Raw genomic sequence first — 20,441 nt, forward strand, 5'->3', positions numbered from 1 at the left:
AACAGGAGCTACATAATCTTTCTTGTGCAGTAGTTTGAGTGCTGGACTTTACGGACAGCATTTTTTTTTTTTTTTTAGAGTTGCGTATTTCTACTTCGCGTCAGTTCTTTTAACACCGGTTGGAAACTACCGAACGAGTTCTCCTTCAACCAGTCCAGTAAAATGCTTCTCGCACACTGATGATCAGTGCATTTTGCTGGTGATACTTTAAACATTCACATCAGCAGCAGTTTGAATCTAGGAGTCAACGCAGAGTGTCTCTTAATTGGCACTAAAGTAAAAAAAAAAAACCAAAAAAAAAAACTAGGAAGACTTTGTGTCCCACTGATTATCCCTCTTGACCCTTCCCTTGTGTTGTTCCTCTGTTCGGTGTGTCCGGGCCTGTCAGCAGCAGCTCTGCTCTCCAGGTACGCAGCAGAGCATGAATTATGGTAACAGCTGCTGGAAGGAGAGAAAATAACAGCGGTTATTAAAATGAATGCTGCCGCTGCCTCTTATGTGGTCCGGGGGATACGGTTGCAGAAGGAGCGTGAACTTCGTTCGGGTGCGCGATCAACATCCATCCTTGCCTCTGTGAGTATGCTCCTTTACTTTGTGTGTGTGTGTGTGTGTGTGTGTGTGTGCGTGCGTGTGTGTGCGTGCGCACGTGTCATCCCTGCTTAATCTCAAGTTCAGCTTCGTTTTCCATTTGGCCTTTTTAGAACCAGGTTCTTGGGCACTGATCAGTGTCTTATTTGTCCAACATAACCGATGCCAGCTTGCCTTCAGTCCAGCAGGCCCAAGGGCCCCAGTCTGCGTTGTGTCTTAACATGGTCCGCTAAGCTTCAAACAGACGCCACACTGTACTGGCGCTCCGGCCCGTCCCGGTTCCCGACTTTGAAGTGGTATCCATGCACTTAGCACATTCTAACGTCATCATAGTTTGGTTTTTGATGGGATCCAACTGGAGAGCCTGGCTCTGTTATGCTGGCTCCTTTTGAATTGAGCGTTTTATTCTCACTTCTTCTCCCCATCAAACGTGACCGTAGACACTTATTTGGCCACTTAGGATGCAGCAACTGGTTTCTTTATGCCTGTTAGCATTAAAAGATGGCACTTTAGATGTGGTACTTTTAACTGTGATCGACCCTCTAACAGTTCTGGAGCGTTGGCATTTTCCATTTCCTTCCAAGAGAATGTTTTGAGACCAATCATTGGACAAACTCAATGATTTAATGTTTACGTGAAGTCATTTTTGTGTAATTCTTTCCTGCATGTGTGTGTTCTGAAGCCAAAAGTCTTGGCATACCATTCAATTTATCCAGTGAAATATCTCAACATATACTTGATGGACTGGCGCGGAATTTGGTTCAAACATTCACAGTTCCCAGAAGAGGAATCCCATTGACTTTGTGATCCCTTCCATCTTTTCCTTTTGCCACAGCATAAGGTTGAATGTTTTTTTTTTTTTTTTTTTTTTTTTTTTTTTTTTTTTTTTTTTTGCTTTTTAGGAAATACTCTTATCTTGGCAGCCTCTCAGACCTGCTAGCGTTGCTGTATAGACTATTCAAGTTTGAATAATAGTCAAAACTGAGTGAAGAATGACACATTGTTGAGGCTATAGGTGATTACAATTATAGCGTGAACTATTATTGAAAGGAAATGGTGGAAGAGGTGTACAGTTCCCTTCTTCCCGCTCTTCCCTGTCTCCGTGTGTGTGTGTGTGTGTGTGTGTGTGTGTGTGTGTGTGTGTGTGATGAAGGTCGGGCCTTAGTGCCGGTAAGAAATTAGCTTCAGGTACAAGCAAACTGCCATTTCCTAGTTACAACTTAACTGTATTTAACGACATTACCGTCACATCACCTGCCTGTTTAAACCAACAAACACTCGCGTGTCTTTCTGCATACATAATATTTTAAAATTCAAACTGGCCCAAGATAAGAATCTTAACAGGCACTACTCATCCCCCCGGGCTGTGTCGCAAGGGCTTCGTGTTGCGTAAGCAGCGTCTTAATCCGCCCCATCATGCTTTCCCAACGGTGGGAGAATGACTCGCCTGCAGAAGGAAGTGCTTGTGCTTTCCATGCGGAGGTTCCAAGCGGCGGTGGTGGCGGTGGTGGCGGTGGTGGTGGTGGCGGCGGCGGCGGCGGCGGTGGCCGGGTCCGACAGGCCTCTTGAGGCGCTCCAGGGTGCCATTAGGCTGAGTGACCGTGGCTGAGCGTGTGCGCGTGCATGCTGCTGTGTTTTTGGTTTTCTGTTTCCTCTTGTTGGCTTGTTGCCTCCAAAATGGCTCTAAGCAGCCATGGCTTGTTTTTTTTTTTTTTTTTTTTTTTTTTTTTTTCTCTCCCCCCCAGGTGTAATAACCCCTGATGGGGCTTTTGATATAGAACTTATAGTTGTATTGCTCCAGCTGTGGAGACAGTACAGGCACAGTGATGAAGGGCAGCTCAGTCCATTTAATGAAGTGCTTGAATTCCATGTTGAGGCACTTTAACCCTACATGAATGTCTCGGTGTCATGCTACTTCAACTCTACTACGTTTTACAGGAATATATGCAACTTTTTTTTTATTATTTTTTTAATTGAACTACATTCATTTGACAGCTGTGGTTACATTTTAAATCAAGATTCAAGGCTTAAAGTTGATTTTAATTTAATCATAAAAGCATGAAAATTACAGTGCTCCCATCCTGAAAATGATGACCAAAAACGGAGGATGAATATCCATAAAACCACAGTATTAAAAATAATTATTCAACAACAAGAACCATTAACATTTACATTAAAACCGCGATTATTTTGTCACCGTGCGATCTTAAACCCGAGACTGGGGTTTGCCAGACTTTTTTGTTTTGAGACCCGTCACCAAACAATCATGACGGTGAAGATGAACTTTGACGTTTGGTTACCGCCAACGCATCTACCGGCCTGCACGCCGATATATCTGTAAACAATCATGCGGTAGCTGCACGAGTCACTTGGAGCCATTTCTTGGACAAAATATTCCGTGCGTCGTGCTTATTCCCAGCGATCCTTCCCATCTCACTTTGACATTGAGTAGCCCCTCGCTGTGCATCAACACGTCGACCGCGCTGTTCCTGACACCTCGGCTCATGCCTTCATCCGCGAAGGGCGAGCGCAGCGTCTCTCGCCCGGATCAGCGTCTTCTTTTCGTTTTTGCCCCGTGTTGAAGCTTTATTTTTCTTTTTACACGCGAACGTGCGCTAGCCCAACTATAAATAACTGCGTGCTGAAACGAACTGCTGATAGGCGGCCTCGGTGCGGCTGCTGTTTGTGCAGGTGTGCTGCGCGATGACGTGTGACTACGAAATATGCTGCACATTCATAGCTTTTGTTTTTTCAACCATTTGCTCCGTTTTGAAAAAGCTTCCCCCCCCCCCCCCTCCTCCCCTCCACCACACGCACACGCACACGCACACGCACACACACCATTAGAGAGCCAAGAAAAACAGGCCGATTTCCGGCCCGGGTCAATTCTGTGGCGCAGACACCCCACCACCCCCCCCCCCCCCCCCGCCCCCCACCCGACCGCTCCTCCGCCAGCCGTACCCCCGCGTTCACCCTCTCCGAGCCTCTCCGAGGCGGAAAGCAGAGAGAGGGCACAGTCAGCGTTTATTTATAGAGCCGCTTTGATGTGTGGACTCGCGGCTGATATTTCCAAGGTGCGACGTAAAGCCGCGGGCGACCCGGTGACCTCTGCGGAGAGCCACCCGTGAGCTCCGCTGCCCCCGCTGAGGATTATTCCTCCTCTCACGGCGATTGGAGCCGCGGACGGAGAGCTCGTACTCCGCCTGGCACCGGGCCAGCGCTGAGCTTGTCGGTACAAGTGTTCTTCACGAGAGAGCACGACTTTATTTGACATGCAACTTGCAACGCTGTGGGGCTTAATGCTCGTGTAATGACTGTACCTCCCCGTAGGAACCCGAAAGCGGGCAATCTTTTATTGTAGCCCTCCTCCCCCTCCCACCACCACCACCACCACCCCCACCCCACCCCACCCCTGCCAAACATTAGCATTTACGAGCAATTGAAAACAGTTTCATTGCACATTAATATAGTTGTGAGAAGAACATTTTTAAGTATGTTTGAATGGAACTGTTAACCTGAAGCGTTTATGTGTCATTAAGTATGATTACGGTCATGATTTGCTATTGTAAAATTTTTATTCACCGGGGATGCATGCATCGTAGATTTAATAAATCGTAGCTGCTTCGTACAATAATAAACACTCGTGTTTCTAACTACGTTGTAATGTCTTGTACTAAACCCTTTCTGTCATACTGTCATTCTTTCTCCTATGTGAAATAGGAGGTTAAAGTATAAGGGTGAAAAATGCAAAGTCCAAAAACCAAAGAGGGTCAAGCAGCAAAAAAAAAAAAGAAAAAAAAAAAGAAAATTGCAGAATTTGGCAACAGCTAAAACAGCATCTGCTCGACCTGTTCGGTCTGTTTGGTCTGCTCGTGTTGACTTTGGCGCAGAGCTCAGCGTGGTTTGTGTAGTCCGACTGTGGTCCTCAGCTCTCCTCATGGGAGCTTCTCCTTCCTATAAACCCCTGCCCCCCCCCTCCCACAACCCCCCTCGTCCCCACTCCTCGCCGTGACCTCCTCCCTCCTCCTCCTCCTCCTCCCCTGCATTTTATGAAGCAGTTAAGTTATTTTACATCATGTCTACTCTCCACAACAACCCCCCCCCCCCCCCTTCTACAAATCTCTCTTGTCATTATGAAAACAGTCCTCGGCTTGCTGCTTTGCACGCCAGCATCTGGCGATTAGAATGGCCCCTCTGTGGACCGGGGACCCGGGCACTCTGCGTCTAAAAGTGTGTGTTTCGTGGAATAGGAGAAGGCGGATGAGTGATTGCTCGCAGGTGACCGGCGCACGAGCTGCCCGATAGGAGCCGGTTTCTGTGTGACGGGAGAAGTTTCCAATGTCAGGTGTAATTATGACGAATGGCCCGAGCTCAGGTGTCCTCGTAAAGAGCCCTCGAACGGGTTGCACTCGGCGTCGTCGCATCGGAACGCGAGACGTCGGGCGCCGCCCGGATCACATCCGGAGCGCGAAATGAAGCGCGTGCAAAGTCGAAACGGACACGAGCGCAGATTCTCGCAGCGGCTATCGAAGTCCTCTTGTAAGTGGCGTAATCTTGACAAACGGCTCCGTGATCTAATGAAAAACGGGAACGACTGCGAAAACGGCCGCTCGGCGTCGGCTCTGCACGCCGCAGCGTTTTCAGTACGGAGGCCTTATTTGGGCTGCCTACCCAGCCTTCACGCCATCTCACTTTTGGCCTCTGCGCGCTGCTCAGCTGGCGCCGACGGATGGCTTGCATGCGAGGTGTTTTGGGAACAATTTAGACGTCGGTAAACTGCAGCCGCAGACAGATGAGTTACACACTCTGCCCCTCTAAAGCGCGCGAGTCTCCGCATGCACATCGGCTTTACACCGTGGCAACCCCTCCCCTTAACATCCCTTGGTCGTAGCGTTATGTTTCATGTACTCTGCCGTCGATGTCAATTTGATGATCTTTGGGTTTTGGACTGTTGGTCGACAAAACGAGAGTTTTTAAAAAAAATTTTTTTAACTTCTTATGACACGTTGATTGTGCTTTGCTCTCATGGCGGAAGACGTACGATGTGCTGGTTTTACCTGGTTGAGTTTGCGCTGCACCTCATTTCCACACGGGGAACTTTTTGAACGCTCATGTAGTCGTTGCTTTGCCAACACGTTGTTGTAACGCGTTCTTCTTCTCCTTCTTTTGATGCTTAATCGCAATTGGAAAACAGCTCCCAGGTGCATTAGCGCCACTTTCTGGCAGTGACATTGCATCACTCCCAGGCACCGGTAAAAACAAGGGAAAACATATCTTTTTAAACTATTCAAATTTGTATGATGTCTGTATTTATCCGTACTCCAGGAATTCAGAGCAAACATAAGTCGGACATCCCAGCATAACTTCACGACAGTACTTTTACTATTTCTGGTGTTACAGGTGACATTATATAAATACAACATACTAAAAAGACGAGGACGCTCTTTGCTTCCCCTGCTACCACGACCATTAAAGGTTTAATGCCATAAAAATATATTTCTTATTAGAATTGGGAAAATTACTTAGTAATCTTGTATAATTCATTTTAGCGCTGACATTTTATCTTACACATACTGCAGAGTAAGAGTGGGAAATGCTAGTAAATCTCAGCGCTCACAGCAAACAGAAATAAGTGAGGCATGATCTGACCTGTGAGGTGAGCATGTGGTGTAGTTCTTTTTTTTTTTTTTCTTCCCTAAAGCGATGCCAGTTCCTAATAGTCTTTAATCCTCATCCATCATCTTGGCAGGCCCTTCACTCCATCCAGCTCACTAATTGGTTGAGACCCAGTGGCCAGACAGTACACCGAGTTCACCGCTATTGTGATGTAACAGTGGCAATTCTACCTGAGGGCTCCCCTTTTGTTTCTCCTGAGCTGTTTTCCACCTCTCTTAGTCAGCATGCTTCAGGTTAGTGATTGATATCTGTCTGTAGACACACAAACACACACCCTGTAACCTTTCATTAGCTCTCACAAGGAGCCTTTTAATGTTTGCTCAGGCTGTCAATCATAGAAGCAGGCGGAGACGCACACAGGCAAACAGCGCGCACACAAACACACAAACACGCACGCGCACGCGCACGCCTTTCAAGTGATACAGATGGAAAATAGGTTGTGCAAACTGGATTTGCAGGTTTGGGGCTTTTAGCAGCAGCAGCAGCAGCAGCACCGAGTGAGTTGTGTGAATGCCTGTCGAAGGCCGGCATGAGTAAGCAGGTCTGTCTCATTGTCTGTGAGTTCATCAACTGACCTCATTCTTTAATTTCCCTGGAAAACAACTTGGTCAGGCTCACATGGAGCCAAGACTACCAGGTCTAGACAATGACTGAAAAAAACCAGCAGGACCAAGCGGTAATGCTGATTGCGGGGAATCCTGTTCTCATGTCGGCCACAAATTGTCAATGGAACCTCAGTAGAGAGTAAAACTTGTGTCAGTGAGAAGAAGCTCCCATTGATTTATTATTTTAATTCCAATCCTTCTGCTTAACTATAAAAGATAAGGCGGGTGTCTTTTTGTTTCGACAAAATCCCCCAATTGACTGAGTGTTTGATTTAGTGATACAATTCAGACACAGTACGATATTATACTTTTTTGCAAAAATTGAAGTTGATTAATTGATCTTTTCTTTTTTGTTTTTTGTTAAGAAAAAAAAGATTAGCAACTCTTTTTGCTGGGCAGGTTTATTTACCATTTCACCATCTCAGTTTTGCACGCCAACATTTGCTCGTAAGCTCTAACCAAAGAACAGCTGAGGTTTACGGGAATGCCATTAGATTTCGCAATGCAATATTTCTCCATTTCTCCAGGTAGATAAAATCAATTGGTTTCAAATCTTAAATTAGAACGCTGTATTTCACTCTTTTTCAAGCTAACTAACTTTTAGCCACACCGTAACTGATTAGGTAAGAGGAGCTTCTCTGTGCGCCGCCGCCAAGCTAGCACCGTCAACTGATGGCCTCATTGTGAGGCGTTTAGCAGAAATCTTCCAATTGTAGCTCCAAAAAAAAACAAAACAGTTACACTCTCCCCTTTAAAGTGCTTGAATCTCTGCATGCACATCGGTCACACGCCGCGCCACCTACAACCACAGGTAAATTCGCATCCTGTAGAAAACACTGCAAAGAATTGGACAAACTGATGACCGACGCCCACGATCAGGCTGTTTAATTCTGCTCACCCTCGTATATGCGTGTTTCACTGTCTTTCGTTCACTTTGAGATACGAGTGACGGGGGGAAGGTTCCTCTTGTCTCGTTCTTAAAGTGCGAAGGCCTTTTCTGTCACCGCGATATGAGCAGAGTTTATTCACCTTTTCTTGAACTTGCTGGAGTCTTCCAACAATAACAACCAAAAACGGCTTAAAACGCATGTCAGCTGTGTTTTAAGAAATACTTGAAATTACGTGAACCTATCCTTTAAGTCGTTTTTTTTTTTTTAATGACGATTAGCTCTATAACTGTTAGACGTTGGAGGAGGATTTGATTGGTCCCCTGCAGCTGTTAAAGGACAAGGCCAGACTGGTGCTACAAAGGTCACGGGGTCACAGTGTGAGGGGAGTTCACACTCTCTCGGAACAGACTGTGAGTCCTGTCCAGCTTGTGTCACAATGCGACCTTGACTGGGAATGTGGGATGCTGGGAATGTGCGTGTTTCGGAGCGCTCGTCCTCTGGGACGATGTGAAGCAGATCTTTTGACAGCGCGGCTGTGATCCTGGGGGGCCGGGGGCGGCCGAGGGCGACAGACTGGTCCGCGGGTCGCTTTCCACGGGACGCCCGACGCCCTTTGATGTCCGCTCACCGCAGCCCGCCGACAGTTGGTGCTTCTCCGCGTCCTCGCCTGTTCCACATTACTCGGACGCAGACCACCCATATCTGAAAAAAAATGTCCCCTGGCAGGTTTACATTTTCTCAAGAATGTGGTCCATCTGAGCGTTCAACCCCCCCCCCCCCCTCCTCGGCCCATCTGGACCCCTCCTGAACCTGGGAACCCCTGCGATGATCGCTGTCCGTGTGTTCGGTGTGTGGCGTGCTCTGAGTGTGTGGCCTCATCAGTGGGGACGAGCGAGAGCCTCTGTAAGTTAATTCCAAAGTCTCAGTATCATCTAAAGAAATTCACATGTGCTCTCTCGGGCCGGACCGTATAGCGTCGATAAATGTTTCAGTGATCAGTTTACACTCGTGCAGAATTCATGCAACTCAAGCCGTCTCGTATACGCTCCCTCAGGAAGATCTCTTTTCCTTGTTTCAAACCCGGCACAAACGCTTCCCGCTGACAACAAAGACTGGGTTAATAGAGGTTGATGATACATTAGTTTCCGTGGGTTGAAGCTTTTTTTCCCTCTGATATTCCAGGTACTTTAGTCTGGCGTACTTTAACCTCAGTTCACCGTTAACTCATTCAGGCCAAAGTCTTCTCGCACTGTTTATTCAGACCAACGGCAGGGGTTTGACTTTGATCTGGAAAGCCTTCGATAGTGTTTATGGGAGTTTGTCGGAGCAGATGTGAAATGTTAAGGGCTGTTAAAGATGCAGATAAACGGTGAAGTGACTGTTTGAGCAGATAAGGTGAAGAGGGAGAGAAAAGACGCTTGTCTGACATAACCGGCCACATGTCTGGGTCTGGGGACTAAAAGCTGCACCTGTCCTTGTCAAAGTGGCCGCTGGATGTGTGAGAAATCGCCGGTGTCTTGTGACACGACAGTTTTTGTGAAGTGGACTGAGTGGCAGGTAGTCGGCTTCTTTGTTATCTTTAAACTCCAGATAACAAAGAAGCAAAATGTGGTTTCCAGTTGACAGAAAATTATTAATTTAAGAATGTGCTTTAGTATATTTGTGATTAATTGAGAGTATAAATTTTTCAAAGACATAACACACTTCCATCTGCCTACAAGTTGAAAGATTCAATTCATAAATGACGCGCGCCATTAATCACTTCAGTATACCATGGGGTTTTGCTGCTGCAGATATACTTTGTTTGATAAGACCTGTAATTTATGATGGCTAATGTTACATCATCAGGTAAATACAGCGCAGATAAACATTTTGATATATTTTTACTTACACAAGCAAAACAGGGAAACGGTGAAACACATCGTGTCCTATAAGGAGACATGTAACTTATGTTCTGCTTGTGGTCCCATTTAGTTTCTTTCAGGCAGTTTGCAGAATAATCCCCTTAAAATGTCTTTCTTCTGTCTTTCCCATTTTTGCAATTTAATTCATTCCTTGTTTAGTTTATAAAATAGCAAAACATCGCATCAAATTCTCTTGTACATTTCTTGAGCCTATGAGATGACGTCTTGGTTCCCCATTTTCCAAGTTGGAAACATCAAATGTTTGGTATTTGTTTTTGTTTATCGACTTGAACACAATCATTATTAAAATTGTTATTTACTATTTTTCTGTTAATCCTCTAATTGAGAAAACATGTAGGCACTAATCCAGTTGGTAGTTAATTATAAATGTAGCTTTATGTTAAGAAAAAGTACTATGGTTGCCATGGTTACCTGCAGCATTTGACCACGTACGTCGATTAATGACAACTGTCCTACTACATGCCTTCGAGCCAGACCTCTGTAAATGGTTTAAGCATTTTAACTAGTGGCTTTATTAATGGTTTATCAATAATTTGGAAATGCTTTATTGATCAGCTATAATTCATTGATAAGAAACAACCTTTGGATTGCTAGTATGGTAAAAATCTCTGATGCTGTTCAGTCATTCTGAATAGTTTGGGATCTTTTCCTTCATTAAAAACCCTGCTTCTGTGCTGTTAAATGTTAACAACTCATTTAAAAAGCCTAAAAACCACCAATTCTACAGTTAGACATTATTATTGTCAATTTACAAAGCCTGTATGTGACGTAGTTAATAAATGAATTGAAGGACTTTTATCGGATGTCCGATATGAAAAGGTTATTCACAGCTACAATGATGGCTTATAAAAGGTCTACAAAGTACTAGTAAATGATTAACTCCAAATAAATCAGCAGTTTACATCATGTACAGTTTTTGATTGTAGTACTGGTTGATGTATTTGCTACACACTTTTTGAATGGCACCTGCCAACTTAACTCAGAGCTGCTCTGTTATAAGCTCCCTTTGATGTGAATGTCTCTCTCTTTGATTGAGTTCAATCTGTCTTTGTCACTCTGGTGCCACACAAATTGTTGTCACAAAGTACTTTCAAAGAGATGATCAGTTTCAGTTTTGGTCATTATTCTTTGATCTCCACCAGCTTAGAGTATATTTGCCCGACCTTACTGCCACAAAGCAACAGCAGGTCTCGGAAAGAACAATATATGAGTGTATTATCTCCCTCACATTAACTACTAGACATTTTATGAGTGTGATGATATGAATCATAGGTCATTCTCATGTAAAGTCTGGTACGTTGTGCTTGATGTTTTGTCCTGATAGTTTTGTTGTGGCTGTGCTTTTTGAGTCATAGTGTGTGTGTCGGACCATCTTATCAGTCTCTCAGAATGTGACCCACATAAACACAACAAGCTCACGGATACTGTAAGTGCACATACTTAAATCATTTTACATTCATGTTAATGAATAATAGGACATCTAGATTGATGGATTTTCTTTTGATTGCATCATCGCTACTTGTTGGTCAGAACTATGATAAACACTGCATTACAGTTGACATTGTCAGGGACATTTTACAACTGATGATTTTTGATGCCACATTAGGACACTCGAGAGGTAAAAATAAAAGAGTAATCTGCAATGAAGGTGCGTCTTTGATTGGCAAAGGCCATGAGATTGAATACCATTTTATTGAGCGGAGAGGACTCTGTTTTCTTCATTGATTTCAACCAGCTAGTTTAATTTCTCCTTAATTTTTTTTTTTTTTTGCTAACACCTGTAAATTTCCTCTTGTATGTCATCACTAAATAGGTTACTGAGGGGAAAACATAGAGCAAAAAGTCACAGTACACACCTGATTTGAGTACTGACTGGTTTGGCAGTGCATGTTGGCAGCAGCCTTACTGGGTGTGTTTAAGAGCAGCTTTTAATAGAAAACATGAGATGACGGAACCGTTTTAATCAACTCGTTCTTTGCTCTCGGCTTGGTGTCTCACCGCCATCAGATGGGTGTGGTTTACCCTGATCTCAAGTTAAACTGATATTGTAGCTACATTAAACCATAGTTCAGGACAATTACTTGATTTCCTTTCCTACTTTTATTGTAATAATCTAAAACACACCTATCAGGCAGATGAAGATGAGCAAATATTAGCTGATGTGGATGCATAAACTAGTGTAAACATGTTTTTACATGAGAGATGTAAATGCACCTAACATGTGACCAGGCAGCAACAGATTTAAGACATTATTTCGCATAGTAAGGAATGGCTGTTGCTTTGATTTATTTTTTTCTTTGTGAGAAACATCAGCAGAAACCAAACGACCACACAGGAAAGGGAACCATGAAATGCCGTGATTTATTTTTCCATCGAGTCTGTCAGCAAAATTGCTGAGAATTGTCTTGCCTTTATAAAACAACTAAAATACTTCACAATGTACCACCTCCTTTCCAATGTGTAAAAACAACATCCCTCTTATACAAAAAAAAAAAAACACCATCACCTCTCACACACACCTAATGTGGCTTAATAGCACTTTTAAAAGGCTTTTTTACAATAACGCTCACTCCGCAGCTCTGCTCACAAAGCTTGGCAGGCTGGCAGGTCCGAGCTGCTGATTGAGTCAATGAGACTATTATGTTCCCGGTACTGCAGCCAGAGCCCATAACACAGTCAACTGCAGACCCCACAGTGGTTATGGGCCCACAGAAAAAAAAATCAGCAGAGTATAAAAACCCACACACCCATGTGCCTCATTTTATCATTGTTTAAGCCTGGAAGCGTTGGCACGTGGACAGACGTACACCTATGCATGGAGACTCAAACAGTCCTTTCCAGTGTTTTGTGAGTTATGTCTGAATGTATATAGTCATGCTGGAGGCCCTGTGCAACTGCAGTGCAGGAAAAATGTTGTATGAATGACCAATAGTGAGATAAGTTAATATTGAAAGTTATATACCTACGGCTAACGGGCCAACAAATGAGCTACAAACTACTACATGTTGTACGCAGGTAGGTCCATAAACCGCTGTCCACTCAGAGCAGAGAATCTAAATGATGTGCTGCAGATTAATGAGAGGCCAGATTCTGTCAACTAATTGTATTGTCTATCCCAGCTTCCTGGAGGTAGTTTTGTTTGTTGTTCAGTATATTTGTAAAATCAATAAAAAGATTTGAGAAAGACATCGGCCTTATTTGGGACTGTCTGCAACACAGGGAGTGGATGAAACTTACCATCTCACCTTTGCAAAATAAAAGTTGGGTTGAGCCACAGTGACGTCAAGAATGTGACAAACTGAAGCTGTGAATATTGAAAACATTTCTAGGCAAAGTCTTGACATTTTTGCGCGCGCGCGCGCACGCACGCACACACACACACACACACACACACACACACACACACACACACACACACACACACACACACACACACACACACACACACACACACACACACACACACACACACACACACAGAGGACAATGGCGGGCCCCGGGGTGGGGGAGCAGTCTCAGGTGTCATTTTTCTTTGCCTCCACATTCATGATGTCTCTAAATCAGGTCGTAACCCAGTTGATGCCTTTACGAAATAGTCTGCTGCGCTGCAGGCGAGTACATGTGAAGAGTATAGCGTGGCAGGGTGTGGAGGGCCTTCATCACACGAGGACACAGAGGCTCCCTTGACTACGTGGGCAAGCTTGTCTTTCTGTGTGAGGTGTCCACGTTAGGGTCTCTGTAATTACAGAATGTGTACAGCGGTGTATAATTTGAGCCATCACAGAGGGAATGAGTGAAACGGGCACGGTGGGACCGTCACGTGGGGAAGAGGTGTGTGCTTTGTATTTGTGGGGTCAATAAGAGACGAGGATTGTGTGTTTACGCCACCAGGGGGCAGTAGAATAGTTCCCACAGGAACTGGGGGGGTGGGGGGGGCTTCACTGTCATTTGCTTCATCCTCTGCTTTCTCGTTCTTTAGTCTCAGAGCACAGACAGATTGCACAGCTGAATTACTTTCAGCACAAACGCCTCCACTGCAAACCAAATTGCTGAACGTGTTTGCGGGCCCACTGGTGAAAGGTGTGGGGTCGGCATGGAAGAAGTGACTCGAGCACAGCACGTTTAGGAGCGATGAATCAAACCAGGGGGTGAAAAAATGCACCAGAGGAGGATGTGCGACTGTACATGCGTGTCTGTGTGGGTTGTTGGCGAGGTGGAGTGGTCTTCACGTCGTGTTGACTTAGAAACACAAGATCACATGCCGAGGTTGAACGGGCCGGGACGAGTGTTTGGCCCAAGCGGTCATTATTTTTTCTTTCTTTCGTTCTCTCCCTGATTGCCGCAGCGGTTTAGAGAAGCCGAAACAGTGTGATGAGGGAGGAATTTGTCTCTGTTCAGTTGTGGTGGTTTATGAGGAGAAGGGTGTGAGTGTTTGTGGCTCTCCGTGCGTGTTTGTGCGAGCCTGTTGATGTTAAATGTGTGCTACCAAAGCCTGATATTTGGAGTCAGCATTAGTGGGAAAAGCACTCGGGATCCTCGACTTAAATATAAGTATTAATATATTATTGTGGAAAATAAGTAGTTCAACCCAGTGTTTTTAAAACTGCAGTGGGTCAAGCCCATCTGTAGGTCATGACATGAATCTGACAGCGCGGGAGATGATTCATGGGAGAGGAAACTCTTTTCTCTTTTTGGAAATATTGCATTGTTTGAGCAGTTGGAAAAGTCTTTTGCAAACAAGATTAGGTGTCTCAGTGATTTTGTAAAGGGTCAGAAAAGGTTGGAAATAACTGCTTTAATCTTTAATATAAATGAAATAAATAAAAAAAAATTGAATCCGCAAACTAAATAATTACCACTGTCGGATGAATATAAATGAGTAAAATGTACTTATTTGCTCTCCCCGACTGTGTCAGTGAGTTTGTGTGGGCAAGTACACTGGAGGCCCGACCAGATTTGTAGGGTAATTGCTCCAAAAAAGCAAGTGGTGGTGTGTTTGTGTCTGAGAGGGTGGGTACGGGTGTTTCTTTTTTTTTTTTTTTTTTTTGGAGGGGGGTGGAGGGGGGGTGCATCCATTCCCTGCTGGATGGTGAAAAGTGCAGAGCAGCAGAAATGCATTCCAAGGTAGGGGCGGGGGGGAGGAGGGGGAAGGAGGGGGGGGGGGGGCTGCATGGGTTCCACGACTATCAGGTTCTTTGGCTGGGCTGCGGGTTTGGCTCCGTCGTAGCTTAATGGCAGGAAAAGAGGGGGAGAGTGTATAGATGATTAGTAGTGAAGGGGGCCAAACCAGAGAGAAATGTTTTAGCCCCAACCTTTTATTGTTTATAGATAAAACGCTCTGCCAGAGCCGTTAAAAAGGCGAGCGGAGGGGAGAGAAATCACAGCCGTGGACCGTTAAGAACAAAAACGGATTCACTATCGAGAAGAAAAAGCTGCCTGTTATGTGACGTTCAGTGTGTCAGTGCTTTGCCGATGTGTGCGCGTCAGTCATGTGTCGCTAGGAGAAGCCTGCAGCAGGCCGCGCAGCCGGTCTGACTGCTAATGAACTTGGATCGGCGACCGTGAGCGTTGGGGCTGAAAGGGCTCTTTCTCCCGCTCGGCCACAGTCACTCAGCTGTCACTAGCTGACCTACAGCTCTCTGATTATGTCACTGTTGCTTAGAAGGCTCCGCATTCATCCATCATTAGGCTACAAGCCTGGACGCCCCAATCAAACGCCCTATTAAAACCTTCTACTGGTCTCCTTTCAGTGGGGTCGCTGATTGCAGCTGCTGCTCTGCACCGAGAAAAACCAGTGTGCCAAAATAATTCAGTCGTGTCTCTTTTTACACTCTTTGGATCAGAAAAATCTGGAGACAGACAAATTTACTGTAGGTGTCGAAAGCTGCTCCACAACTGTTTATAAATTATGAAACTAGAGCTTGAGGTTCACTTTTCCACCCGTCAATGGATTGACAGAGTTCAGCTCTCTCACTTTACTCAAGTATTGTACTCGAGTACAAATTTGATGCATTTTACTCGAGTATTTCCATTTTATGCTACTTTTTCCTTCCACTCAGAGAGAAATATTGTGTTTATACTTCACTATATTTACCCGACAGCTGTAATTACTTTGCAAATCAAGATTTATTAGGAACATATATGATAATTTCATAAAATACACTACATAATCAAAGCTTAAACATGAAGATTATTATGACAAAGAAAGCCAAGAGAACAGTTTGATATGAACTACTTGAATTTGAATGGAAAATAACACATTGAACAGTTATCACCCCCCATCAACCTAACAAAAGAAAAAAAACACTAATATTAAATGTCAGACAAACATTAAATGGTAGAGTAGATAAATCAAATGAAATCAATACAAATATAATTTCCAGTTTACTATATTCTGAGTTAATCAGGTTAACCAATCAGCAGCAGCCATGCCAAGTTATGTATTCTCAGGTGCTCGTATCGAGATGTAAATTTGTGTGGCATAACTTTAGATTTTAATTCTTTCCTGCCTCGGTACCATCTCACAACCTCTCAAGATTTATCTTCTGATCACTAAAAGGGGCCCGACCCCTATATTGGGCTCCATTTGAATTACATTACCTGCCAGTATATCCTGTCGGGTGGTGAAACAATTAGCAATTTAACAATCTATGTAATAATGTGTCCGTCTTGAGAAGCAGTTTACTCGATAACTCGTTTTCACTCTTTAACCTTGAAGTACATTTTGCTGATAATAACTCTTTAATTCTTCAACGGAGTTTCTTTGTGTTCACTTGGAGGATATCTACTTGGTTGTATTAGTGTTTTTACGCTTTTACTGTGGCTCTATCTTCCACTGCTGCAGTCTGTGCGTGTTCAGCCTCTTGAATCTGGAGGAATCCATTGAGCGCCGGTCGCCAGGAGCAACAGGCATTCAAGAGGAGGAGGAGGAGGAGGAGGAGAGGGAGGGGTCTGTGTCCACCCGTCCACATCTCTCTCCCTTTCCCTCTGCCATCCACCCCTCCCCTCCCCTCACATGGGCTTTGCCTTTGGCTGAACGCTGGGATTCTTTCTCAGCGGCTGCCGGTTGCCAAGAGAGAGCGAGCCCCAGAAAAGCTGGGCAAATGTATGTGGGTCACTGCGAGTCAGAAGGGGGCTTTTCATTCTCCTCTTCCCTCCTTTTTTTTTTGTTTGTTGTGTTTTTCCCCCCCCTCTCTCCTCCTTTTTGTTCCTCTCTTCCTTTTTGTTCTTTTTGGCTCTTTCGGCTCGCTCCTTCCACCCTCATGAGTGAAAAGATAACATTGATTTGCGTAGGAGCTGTTTATTATTCAGCGAGCTGCTAAAACGAGGCCCAATAAGATATGGAGCCATGTTCTATTGACTTATGAACTTCTCCCTCTGTGGGCGCACATCTCTTTGTACGTGTGTGTTTGGCATGTGTTCCCGACTCACGGACAAACAAAAACGCTACGCAAGAAGGAGGACGGCCTCCACTAAAAAGGATCTGGAGCAGATGTTTCGCTGGCCTCAGTCTCACTTCCTTTCACCAGCACTCGACTTCTTCTTTCCCTTCCTCTTTTTGGTCTGATGGATGCTGAGTGCTTCGCGTTGTTTTTGTGGAAGCCCGTCGGTCTGGCCGACTGCACAGACGCGGGAGAAGTAATCCAGAGACAGCTTGTGCTGTTGGCTTGGACTTCAACTTGTGTGTGTTTGTGTCTGCCTGCCATATGTGCTGTTTGTCTCTTTCTTGGCTGTTCACCTTCGTATTGGCCATCAACAGACAATCAGAAGTGCAACCCATTTCTGAAATCTCCGTCTGTGGTCACATCCACAGGCGTTTCAGGTTCGAGAGAGTTTTGTGTACCTTGACATGTGTCATCTCCTTTCCGAGGCAGAGAAAGTGAGTGTGCGCACCGGAGTTCACCCTCTTTGTGTCTCTACCCTTCCCAAGGTCGGGAAAAGAGTTTGACAATGGGGGTATAAAAGTCTCGATATCCCAGATATCCACATCAGAGCACTTGCTATTATTTCATTTAGATTGATATCAGGTTGTCTGACACCGCCCTCTTTCTCCCGTGCTCACCCTTCTGCGGCCGAGTTTCTCATTTCAGCAAAGACAATGGCCTGTCTATCCCGCGGTACTAAGTAAATGTCAGGTACTGTCTACCCTCCTCCTCATCTATTCACTGCAATGCTCCAGGGGCTGAGGGGTAGATATCCATCTAGCAGGGTCTGTATACATGTGTGCTACATGGTACAACTCCAGCCGAGTCGCCGGATCGAGTTTCTCCTACATGTATATAGTTTACAAGAACTTACAAAAGCTGGAGACCAGATTTCAGGCGTTTTTATTTGACTTCACCTGCCCATGTTAGCTCGGTGGAGTATTAATGGAAGCCTTTTCTCGAGCCACTGTGCTGATCTGTCTATTTGTCTGCCTCTCTGTCTACATCTATCTATAATAATAATAATAATAAACTTTAATTGTATAGCACCTTTCACACAAGAAATGCAGCACAAAGTGCTTTAAAGCAAGAACATTAAATGCAGTGTTTCACATATAAAGGAACATTGAACAATATATAAACAAATAAAATGGCTGAAATTGAACTAAGTACAGTTAAAATAGAAAATAAATCAATATGCATCTAAATAGCTCGCATCCAACCACCTATTCAGGTAGAGAGCTGTCTGGAGGCCCAATTATAGATACTACTGTGCACGTGAAGAAATAAGACAGATGTGACTCTTTCTACTTCCTAGTACAGTCTAAAGGTAAACCAGAATGGGAAAAAGGGAAAACCGTTCTCGTCGCCTTTTTCCCTCCCACTTATCCAAAAGGTCAGCTCAGTGAAAGGGACGAGGCTCTAATACAGATCAGGGCTGTTGCTCCTGGAGGGACTGACGGCATGTGTTATGTTATATCGTTAGGATAATAATTCCTCCGATATAAGACACCTCTGGCAGTCTTCAACCCTTTCATATCCCTCCTCTTTTGCTCCGGACATCTGGCAGACATACGCTTCGGGCTCGCGTTGAAGAAAGGATGTGGGGGGGCAGGGATCGATTCTAGAACTTCTACGGACCGTTGACTGAGAACTTCTGCGTTCTCACTGAGGGGAAATATGCCTCCTTCAGGTGTGAATGTGAGCATTTTTGTGCTGTTTGGTTTGGCGCTAATGAATCTGGTGGTGGTGGGGGGTGGGGCAATTAAAACTGCAGTCACCTGATTTCCTGTCTCACATCTGAGTGTTTTTGTTCTCACTTCCTGCACGGCTGGTTTTCACCAGACAGTTCTAGAAGCCCCGTCTTCACGGTGACGACAACAACATGTGTGCCGCAAACTTGTTGTGGACTTCAGAGATGTGATGCGAACAATAGGTCATGTGCGATGTGACTTTTTTTTTTGTTTACAAAGTTCTTTAAAGCTTAATTGCTATCAGACATTGAGCGGGGCCTGCTTGCAATGACAGTAGAGATGAAGGGAGGGTGCATTAAATATATGGGATTTGGAATTCCTGCATTATTTATAGGGTGAGCTAAATGTATATTGAACCCAGCCGGAGGAAACGTGGAACAGCCACATCACATGCACAACGTGGAGCAATGAAAACAGTATATCAGATATAGATATTCTGTATATCGGAAGGATGGGAATCTCGATAGCGAATAACCGAAAACAGCAATGCGTTATCACAGCCTTGCATTATCTTAACCTCTCCGTCAGCATCCCTCCGTGGCCCTGCGCAGGAAGCTCGTCCACCTCCAGTCGAGCTCCCATTCATCTCCCCCGTTTATTTTCTTTCCTCTGCGCGTGTCCAGCGAGAGCTTTGCAAATGACCTAGTTTTTGTCAAGACTCAATAGGGAGCGTTGTGCCAAGTGCTCCTGATGCCAGACCGGTCCGGGGACTGGCCACGCCAGATAGCGTGAGAGTGGAGAATCCCTCAGTGGTGGAAGGGGAAGATTAACCTACTGATTATTTTCTTAATTAATCAGTTGATTGTTCGGTTTATAAAACTTTAGAAAGTAAGGAGAACTGTGCACGACTACTGCAAAGAATTAAAGGGACACCTTCATTGCTTGTTTTGTTTGTACTGTAATTTAAATCAAAGGAAAACATCAAATCCTCACTTTTGAGAAGGTGGAACAATGAGATGTTTAACCTTTTTAGATCAAATTGACAGTTAATCAGGTCAAATTTCTGTCAATTCAGCTTTATTTTTTATACCCTTTAGAGTAGTTTATATATATATAAGAATGCATCATTGTATATAAGCAGTCCAAAATCTACACTGGTAAACTAACTACAATATTTCCCCCATAATTTTGATGGTTTGGAAGTACAAAAGAGCATGAAATGAACTCAAATAAGGAACCTACAATTTGTACTTGCAACAGTACTTAAGTAGATGTACTTTCAAGCAATGATTTTTAAGTGTGTGTGTGTGTGTGTGTGTGTGTGTGTGTGTGTGTGTGTGTGTGTGTGTGTGTGTGTGTGTGTCTGTGTGTGTGTGTGTGTGTGTCTGTGTTTGTGTCTGTGTACTGGAGGAAACAGAATCGGTGTCTGTATTTGTGTCTGACTGATAAAAGCAGCTGTGAGCTCTGTGCGAGTCTCCGGAGTCCTTGTTCTGGTTTTTTACTCTTTATTAGTTAAATTAGAAATTTATGTTGCACAGAAATTGAGGGTGGGAAAACAAGATGCGAGGATCATGGCTTGGGACTATTTTTTGGGTCGCTCGGTATTTAATGTTGCCGCTCTCATCGGTAATGTTCTGGG

The 20,441-nt window shown here is 44.5% G+C and overlaps 1 long non-coding RNA gene across 1 annotated transcript in view; it reads left to right on the forward strand.

Moving 5' to 3' along the window:
• Positions 1–543: 543 nt before the first annotated feature.
• LOC138199696 (uncharacterized) overlaps positions 544–20,441 on the forward strand; it is a 59,755-nt gene continuing 39,857 nt past the window's right edge. Inside the window, exon 1 of the long non-coding RNA XR_011178364.1 lies at positions 544–573. This is a non-coding gene — a long non-coding RNA (uncharacterized lncRNA). The remainder of the gene's footprint in view (positions 574–20,441) is intronic.

The sequence above is a fragment of the Embiotoca jacksoni genome, unplaced genomic scaffold, assembly GCF_022577435.1.
Source record: "Embiotoca jacksoni isolate LCO1_2020_lvr unplaced genomic scaffold, fEmbJac1.0.p SCAF_18, whole genome shotgun sequence".
Classification (NCBI taxonomy): Eukaryota; Metazoa; Chordata; class Actinopteri; family Embiotocidae; genus Embiotoca; species Embiotoca jacksoni.